Genomic DNA, 8231 nt, shown 5'->3' with positions numbered 1-8231 from the left:
GAAGGCAGAGGTAGGCAGATCTCTGAGTGTGAGGCCAGCCTGGGCTACAGAGTGTGTTCCAGGACAGCTAGGCTGCATCTGAGAACCTGTCTTGAAAGAAAATTAATTAATAAAAATAAAGAAGATGGGGCTGGAGAGATGGCTCAGTGGTTGAGAGCACTGACTGCTCTTCCAGAGGACCCAGGTTCAATTCCCAGCACCCACATGGCAGCTCATAACTATCTGTAACTCCAGTTTGAGGGGACCCGACACCTATGGCAAAACACCAGTGCACATTAAATAATAATGATGATAATAATAATAATAATAATAATAATAATAATAATAATGAAAGATGTGACAGCGATAGTGGCGCATGCCTTTAATTCCAGCACTCAGGAGGCAGAGGCAGGGGGACCTCCATGCGTTTGAGGCCAGCCTGGTCTACAGAGTGAGTTCCAGGACAGCCAGAGCTACACAGAGAAACCCTGTCTTGAAATGTCAAGTAAATTAAAAGAAGGAGGAAGAGGAGGAGGAGGAGAAAACCAAGAAGAAGAAGAAGAAGAAGAAGAAGAAGAAGAAGAAGAAGAAGAAGAAGAAGAAGAGGAAGAAGAAGAAGAAGCTGCTCAGTACTGGAGAGGGCAAAAACATCACAAGGTAGGTGATGGAGAGAGAGGGGGGTCATGAGGTGGGTAAGGGTGGCCCTCACTGAGGATGGACTTTCCTTCAGAGAAACATGTCGGGGTGGGGGGCACTCAGGAGATTGCTCCAGTCAGCAGGACCAGCCAAAGGAAAGCCCTGAGATCCTCAGACGCCCTGACACATGAGGAGCAGCCAGGAGGTCACTGAGGCTGGGCCTGGTGGGACAAAGGAAAGAAGTGTCTAGTGGGCACTGAAGAGGAGGAAGTACTCTGGGGTCCTGTCAGCCACCGCAGGATGTTTGGACTAGTTTGCGGCGTGAGAACAATGCCAGGCCCCGGAGTAAGATCCGATTCAGCGGTGACTCTAAGGGGTTTTGGTTTTCCTTGTTTTGCTTTGCTTTTTGGGTTTTTTTGCTTTGTGTTGAATTTTTTGTTTGTTTGTTTTGGTTTTTTGAGACGGGGTTTCTCTGCATAGCCCTGGCTGTCCTGAAACTCGCTCTACATACCAGGCTGCCTGCCTTTGAGTGCTGGGATCAAAGATGTGTGCCACCACACTTAGCTGGTTGGTTGTTTTTTAAAGCAGACAATACTTCTTACTTATCTATTTACTTTTAATGTGCATAAGTGTTTTGTGAGCATGTGAAAATATGTACCACATGCATGTCTGGTGCCTGAGGGGGTCAGAAGAGGGCATCAGATCACCTGGAACTAGAGTTAAGAGATGGCTGTGAGCTGCCACATGAGAGCTGGGAATCAATCCAGGTCCTCTACAAGAGAAGCCAGTGCTCTTAACCACTGAGCCATCTCTACAGCCTCTCCTCCACCCCACCCTGTGACAAGATCTCAATATGTAGCCTTGATTTCACTGGGACTCCCAGTGTAGACCGGGTTGGCCTTCCACTCACAGATGTCCACCTGCCTCTGCTTATCCAGTGCTAGAGGCTGGGTAAGTCTAAGTGGTATATAGACTGCTCCAGTTGCTGAGTTGAGAGACGGCTCAAAGGTTTAGAGTCTGTACTGCTATTCTAGAAGACCCAAGTTTGGTTCCCAGCATCCAGATCAGAGAGCTCCCACATTGCCTGTAACTCCAGCTCCAGGGAGTCCAAAGCCTCTGCCCTTCTTGGGTGCTTGCATTTATGTGTTCATTATGTATTTTTTAGGTTTAAAAATGAAATGCAATGAAAACAGATAGAAAAATGAAGACAGAGACTGGGAATTATTGCTGAAAAGAACAGAGAGGGAAGTAAGTGCTTTGCTGAGCCGGAGCTGGAGAAAGGATGCTGGAGAAGCTGAGCTGGAAGACAGTAATGGAGAGGTAGACAGCTGGAAATCAGAGAGTGGCCAGGTACAGCCGCTAGTGTCCACTGAGTCCCAGATGAGCCATTACACGAAGGAGCATGTGGGAAGACCCTGGGCACATGTCCGAGTGTCTGCCTTGACCCCAGTGTGAGTTCTAAGCAAATGACTTTCTTTCAAACGACGTGTAGCAGTGACACTTGATTACAAGCGAGGGACTTAGAATGAACAGCCCTGGGAGAAAGCCTGAAAGAACAAAACTGCTTTCAGGGACTAGAGAAGGCTCAGCAGTTAGGAGCACTGGCTGCTTTTCCAGAGGACCCGGGTTCAATTCCCAGCACCCACATTTGCTGACTCACAGCTACTTGAAATTCTGATTCCAGGCATCTGACTCTTTCTTCTGACCTCCATAAGAACCCACACACATGTGCACTTATACATATAAAATAAATCTCTTTTTTAAAAGAGAGAAAGAGGCAGGCGGTGGTGGTGCACACCTTTGATCCCAGCACTTGGGAGGCAGAGCCAGGCAGGTCTCTAGTTCGAGGCCAGCCTGATCTATAGAGTGAGATCCAGGACAGGCACCAAAACTACATGGAGAAACTCTGTCTCGAAAAACTGGAAAAAAAAAAAAAAGAAAGAAAGAAGGAAAGGAAAGAAGGAAGAGAGAGAGAGAGAGAGAGAGAGAGAGAGAGAGAGAGAGAGAGAGAGAGAGAAGCCATGCAGTGGTGGCACATGCCTTTAATCCCAGTACTCAGGAGGCAGAGGCAGGTGGATCTCTGTAAATTCAAGGTCAGCTTGGTCTACAGAGCAAGTTCCAGAACAGCTGGCGCTACACAGAGAAACTCTGTCTTGGAAAAAAAAAAGACATAAAGAAAAAAGAAAAGAAAGAAAAAGAAACCTGCTTTCAAGTTTTCACAAGGTCTAGGTGAGGCAGGGACAAACTTATGGTCCCAAAAGGAGGCAGGAGGATGGCTCCAAGTTCAAGGCTAATTTAGTCTACATAGGGAGTTCTAGACAAACCAAGACTATGAAGGGAGGTTCTGTCCCAAGAAAACAAAACAAAGCAACAACCCCAAATAAACAAACAACATCATCAAAATCTAAGCCTTAAACCTGGGAGCTGGAGCACACACAGCCAGCCCCAGCCATGAGCGCTAAACCCTCGCGTCTACATCACGCGTCCTCTGCTGCCCTCTGGTGGTCCGAGTTGTGCGGGGGACCCAGATTATACGGAGGAGGCAGAAACGAGCAGAGAGGGAGAGATGATCTTAGAAGGCTTGGATCTCCCAGGGTGTATTGTGGGCAGGTGAATACCACGGGGATCCCGTCTGGGCCCACTTGCCACCGGACCTTGGAGAGACCCCAGTATGGACCCTTTTTCCCTGCCTCCATCTCGCAGATGCTAGGATCATATACACGCATCATCATGTACAGTTTAGGTAGTTTCAGGGATGGAACCAGGGCTTCACGCATGCTAGAGAGCACCCTACCAACTGAGAAATTCAGCTATATCCCCAACCCATACCCAGAGCCCCTCTCTCACCTGCCGTGGATGGAACCCAGGGCTGTGCACATGGCAGGCAGATGGTATGCCGCTGAGCTCTGTTCTCCTGTCCCATTTACTGCACTCAGGGTTCTCAGAACCCCTTCAGGCATTCTCTCCTTATCCTACCCTTGACTTTAGGGTCAAACTCCACAGTGCATTCCAGCTCCCACAATGCATGTGTCGGGCTGGGCACAGTGACCAACACTGAGCCTAAGCTTTCAGGAAGCAGGTAAGATGTCCCCGTAGAACTACACAAATCACCTTGTCTCCAATGTCAGCTGTGAAGTGGAAGCAGAGAGGGAGGGAGAGTCCGGAAGAGAGAGCATGGAGCACCAGGGAAGATAGTTGTCACTGGAGGCGTAAGAACCAGCTGATAACGGCTACGAGGGAAGAGGGCTTAGATGGATGGATTCTAGTGCAAGAAAAGAGCAACCGGGTAGGTACCGCAGAGAGCACGGAGCAAGCAAGAAGATGCTAAGCAGTGGCTGCTTCGTGGAACTAGGCCTCGGTGGCCATGGACTGACGCTTCGGCGAAGGCGAGACCAGAGCCCGAGGCAGGAGACAAGAAGACCTGGAAGGCGGTAGTGGCCACAAGTGGTGGCCCGAGAGGCCAAGCGAGGACTAGAGAGAGGAAGATGAGGAGCCTGCTCCGCCACGGTTCCCGAGCCGCATGCGCTCTTTGCCCGCCAGGGGGCGCTGCTCCTCCGTGGAGGAGGCCGCTGAAATCGCGCGCTCTGGCCTAGAGATCCCGGAAGAGGCGGGGCAGCTCTCCGGGAGACCACTTCCGTCTTCAACTCCGGGGAGACAGGTTTTTGCGGGGAGGCAATGAGAGAACTGAAGGGTACTGGAGGACTGTGGTGCAGCGTCAGAGACAAGGTACCCACAAGGGTGCCCCCTGCACAGCTCTAAGATTCACGCCTGAGCAGCCCCCTGATTTTTACCTTGTGAAATAGTCCTGTGGACCCTGAGTGTCACTAAGACCCTGGGCAGGGCCAGGACGGCTTCCTGTAGGTGGAGAGGTGCAGAAAGGTGAAGAAACCATCAAGGGGACTTCAGGAGTGCTCTTGGGCCAGCAAGATGGCTCATGGCTTAAAGGGTGACACCTGACAGTGCGCGTTAAATGCCTGAAGCCTACTTAAAAAGCAGAGGGACAGAACCGACTCCCCAAAGTTGTCTTTTGTTCCTCAACGTGTGCACTACCCCCCCTACACACACAGACACGCGCACGCGCGCGCGCCAACAATAATTATTTAAGACCAGATCTCACCATGTATCCCTTATGCAGACCTCACTGAGGTGTGCCTGCCTCTGCCTCCTGAATGCTGGTGCTAAAAGCAAGAACCACCACACTCAGCCTTAAAAGGTTTCTGATACATAATGAGCCATCTCTATTTGGAGAAGAGGCTATGCCTTCAGGGAAGGCTAAAAGGAGACCAACCAGTCCCAGGCCTGCTGGAGGGAGCAAAAACCAGTCCCTTAATGTATTTGTATACACACACACCTAAGAGCTCTCCAAGGAGACACAGGACAATCCTGTGGGACAGGCTTCACTCCACCCTCACATGATGGCTACTCCCTGCCTCCCAGCCTTCCCTCTTGTCCTTAGGCTATATTTCTCATAAAAAGCCATGAGGGATCGTTAAAATACCAGATTTTGGAGCTGAAGAGACGGCTCAGCACTACAGAGCACTTGCTGCTCTTGCAGAGAACAGAATTGAGTTCCTAGCACCCATGTTGGGCAACTCAAATGCATGTAACTTCAGCTCCTGGGGACCTGACACCTTCTTCTCACCTCCAATGTCACCTGAATTCACATGCATGTACTCACACACAGATACATATACACACACTCATAATTTAAAAATGGAAGAAGGTGGGGGCAGGAGATGGCCCAGCAGTTAAGAGCACTGAATGCTCTTCCAGAAAACAAGCATTTGGGTGCCAGCACACATGGTAGCTCACACTGTCTGAGCTTGAATTACAGGGGATCTTACACCCTCTTGTGAAACCTTCAAATATATGCATGTAGACAAACAGTCATGTAAATAAATTCCTCTTTTTCTTATTTTGAGGGAGGGTCTCACTATGTAGCTCTGGATGTCCTGGAACTTACTATGTAGACCAGGGTGGCCTCAAACTCAGATCTATCTGCCTCTGCTTCCCACATGCTGGCATTAAAGGCTTGTGCCACCATGCCTGACTTAAATCTTTTTTTTTTTTTTAATTAAGTGCTCATTTTGGCAGCACATATACTAAAATTGGAACGATACAGAGAAGATTAACATGGCCTCTGCGCAAGGATGACACGCAAATTCATGAAGCGTTCCTTTTTTTTTTTTTTTTTTGTGTGTGTGTGTGTGTGTGTGTAGGGCTGGAGAGATGGCTCAGAGGTTAAGAACACTGGCTGTTCTTCCAGAGGTCCTGAGTTTAATTCCCAGCACCCATATGATGGCTCACAACCATCTGTAATGAGATCTGGCTCCCTCTTCTGGCCTGCAGGGATACATGCAGACAGAACACTGTATATATAATAAATAAATAAATCTTTTTTAAAAAAAATTAGCTGGGCGGTGATGGCACACACCTGTAATCCCAGCACTTGGGAGGGAGGCAGAGCCAGGCATATCTCTGTGAGTTCGAGGCCAGCCTAGTCTACAGAGCGAGATCTAGGACAGCCTCCAAAGCTACATAGAGAAACCCTGTCTCAAAAGAGCAAAAAACCAAACCAAAACAAAAAAATTAAACCTAGGGCAGGATGGTGGTGGCATATGCTTTTAATCCCAGCACTTGGGAGGCAGAGACAGATAGATCTCTGTGAGTTCAAGGCCAGCCTGGTCAATAAAAAGTAGGTTCCAGGACAACCAGAGCTGTTCCACAGAGAGATCCTGCCTTGAAAAACTAAATTAATTAAAAAAATTAAAACTGGGGCTGGAGAGATGGCTCATTGGCTGAGAGCACTTGTTGCTCTTACAGAGGACCCAGGTTCAGTTCCCAGCATCCACGTGGCAACTCACAACCATAATTCTAATCCCAGGGGATGTGCCATCCTCTTCGGCCTTCATAGACACCAGGCACACACATGATGTACATACTTACATACATGCAGTCAAAACATAGATAATAAGACAAAAATAAAAAGTGACTTAGTGTGGTGGGACATGCCTTTAATACTGTTTGGGAGGCAGAGACTGATGGATCTCTGTGAGTTCAAGGCCAGCCTGGTCTACATAGTGAGTTCCAGACCAGCCAGGGCCACATAGTGAGACACTGTAAATTAGTGACACTGTGAAATGTCGTCGGGTGGTGGTGGACGCCTTTAATCCTAACACTGGGAAGAAGAGGCAGGCAGATCTTTGTGAGTTCGAGGCCAGCCTGGGCTACAGAGTGAGATCCAGGAAAGGTGCAAAGCTACACAGAGAAACCCTGTCTCGAAAAAAACAAAACAAAACAACAACAACAAAAAAAAAAGAAAGAAAGAAAAAGAAATGTCAATGTCAGATCTTGTCACCCTGCCTGGAAAAGGGGAGGGATTAAAGCCCTCAAATGATCTGATCATGCTTAGAATACAGTTTGACTCTCCCCTCCCCACATCTGTAAGAATCACACTACTCTTTCTTGCCCATGGCCTTTATGATTTGACCTCCTCCTTTCTGGTGCCGGTTTACACTCTAGCCTGCTGGAGACACATGCTGGCCCTCATCTTAGGGCCTTTTTCTTGGCCGATGGCTTCCTGGAGGCTGGTTCTCCAGCAGACTGTGCTGCCCCTCACCAGGCTCCTCTCTAACTGTCTGCTTCGCTTTGGGCAGCTTCATACAGCAATGGGCTTCCCTGACCCAGGGACCAGCTGTCCCCCCAGAAGACGCTCCCTGACTTTGACTTTCTTCCCTCCCTATTGTGGATCACCGTCTACAGAAAGCTCTCATCCCCACATGGCAAGGTGCACCCTGCTTGGTGGCTGCTGTTACATCACCTTCATTAGAGCTGTTTTTGCCTCTTCATTAAATTAAATTCCAGGAAGCAGTGTTAATGACAGCACTAACGAGTCACCGGAGAGGCCACCAGCCCCAGCCTTTGGACAGGCTGGGAAGGAGGGCTAGGCAAGGACCTGAGCAGAGCAGTGGCTCCTGGGATATGGCTGATTATCGTTTCCTACCCTCCTAGGACCCTGAGCTTCCCCCGTGGGTAGCCTTCTGAGGCCCAGTGAAAGACTGGCCGTGAACTCTGCAAGCACTAAGAGAAGGGCCGCTCAGTTCTTGGCCCTAAAGCCCTGCGGTCCTCTTGCTCTATTACAAGGTTCCAGGGCCATGCCTGCCATTTATAACAGAAGTGCCGCTAACTGCCAGCACAAGGAGGTGACAAGGATAGATCTGGGTCCCTCATCTGGAGATGCTTGGTGTCCTTCCTCCTCCGGGACATCTCTCACCTTACTGTCCTTACTCAGATCTCACGTTACTGGCTAGGCTCTCTTCTGGTCCAGGAGCAGCTAGCTGCCGCCTGCCTGCCTGCCTGCCCTGAGTTTGCTGTTGGCTGAGCATGCCCTCCTCTGTGCTTGTCACCATATGGGTCCCTTTCCATGAGACAGAGGTCTTCCTCCCCGAGCTCGCATCCCTGCACATGTCTCCTGTTGATTTCCTCTGAAACTGGAATTCATTTCCCTGTTTACTTGTTCAGCTTATGCTCCTGAGGGGAGTCCACCTGCCTTCCCTGCCCTAGCGTTCTGTTCTCAGCCTTGGCACCTAGAAGTTTCCAGTGCTTGAGCGGATGAG

The 8231-nt window shown here is 49.4% G+C and overlaps 1 non-coding gene across 1 annotated transcript; it reads left to right on the top strand.

The window, feature by feature from the left end:
• Positions 1 to 5693: 5693 nt before the first annotated feature.
• LOC118588183 lies at positions 5694 to 5800 on the top strand. Its single transcript, XR_004945572.1, has one exon. It is a non-coding gene; the product is annotated as a U6 spliceosomal RNA (small nuclear RNA).
• Positions 5801 to 8231: the final 2431 nt, after the last annotated feature.

Source organism: Onychomys torridus, chromosome 7 (genome assembly GCF_903995425.1).
Source record: "Onychomys torridus chromosome 7, mOncTor1.1, whole genome shotgun sequence".
NCBI classification, from domain to species: Eukaryota; Metazoa; Chordata; class Mammalia; order Rodentia; family Cricetidae; genus Onychomys; species Onychomys torridus.
The sequence above is the reverse complement of the archived record's forward strand: the minus strand, read 5'-3'. Positions and strand labels throughout refer to the sequence as shown.